Below are 1207 nucleotides of genomic sequence, written 5' to 3' on the forward strand. Positions count from 1 at the left end.
CACACACACACACACACAGAGTTAAAAGAAAAAGAAAGACACGAGAGAGCATTGTTTGCAATTTTGGACTACGAGGAACATTTCCAAATGAAGCATAATACTCTAAGTCATAAAGAAAATGTTGACAAATTTCAACCAAATCATTACAAATTCAAAATTCCCTATAGCCAAATAATTTTAAATGAAAGGACTTGAAAAGGGATTTGAGTTTGTTTTGGTTTTTTGGCTTTTTTTTTTTTTTTGCATTCATGTAACAGATGAAATCCTTAATGATGAATCTGATTAACATTCAATAATAAACAAATGGGCTGAGAAAATGACGGAGCCAGCCTCTTGAAAGCACTGTCATCTAAGGCTTTGTTCAGATCGGGGTCAGAAAGCCGTATTAAAGGTCAAATGTGTTAGCACGGATCCCCCAGGAACCTGTACAGTGCTCCACACAGGCTACCTTCTGTAGCTAACGTGCCTGATCAGATGTGAAGTTTACAGAATAAATGGAGAAAATATTATATATATACATATATATAATATTTATATAAACATATATATATGTATGTATATATAACAAAAGGATCAATTGACAAGTTTTAAGCAATAGTTTTAAATCAATTTGAAAGACCAAATTCCTAACATACATAAAAACAGGTAGGAATTATTCTTAAAAGTCAGTAAAAGTGACACTCAACTGACTTGTACACCATTTAAGTCTCTCCATTTCATTTATAACCAGAATAATGTCAAAAAATGGTTAAAAATTATAACCCACTCATATTATGGAACGCTACAGAGACATTCTTCTTTAATTACAAATGTAGGAAAAGTGTCCAAAAATGCTACAGTGGAAAGTCATCCAATCCCATTTATGCCTCAGACTTTTTATCTGTTCTTGTGCACATACACACACAAGAGGACCTCTCATATTGTTAAGTGTTCATCCAGACAGGAGAATAAAGGTGGCCTGGGGACCAAGGGAGCTCCACCATTTGCTTTACCCAATGTATATGTTTCTTTTTATCTTTGTAAAACTATATTCCTGTATTCTCATATTTTGGAGAGCAGCAAAGACAAAAGAGAGATTATTGTAGCCATGGTTATTCTTAAGCCAAGCTGAGAAAAATTATCTAAATCTTAAGAAAAAATTCTGAGCCGGGCGGTGGTGGCGCACGCCTTTAATCCTAGCACTTGGGAGGCGGAGGCAGGCGGATTT

Source organism: Mastomys coucha, unplaced genomic scaffold (assembly GCF_008632895.1).
Source record: "Mastomys coucha isolate ucsf_1 unplaced genomic scaffold, UCSF_Mcou_1 pScaffold16, whole genome shotgun sequence".
NCBI classification, from domain to species: Eukaryota; Metazoa; Chordata; class Mammalia; order Rodentia; family Muridae; genus Mastomys; species Mastomys coucha.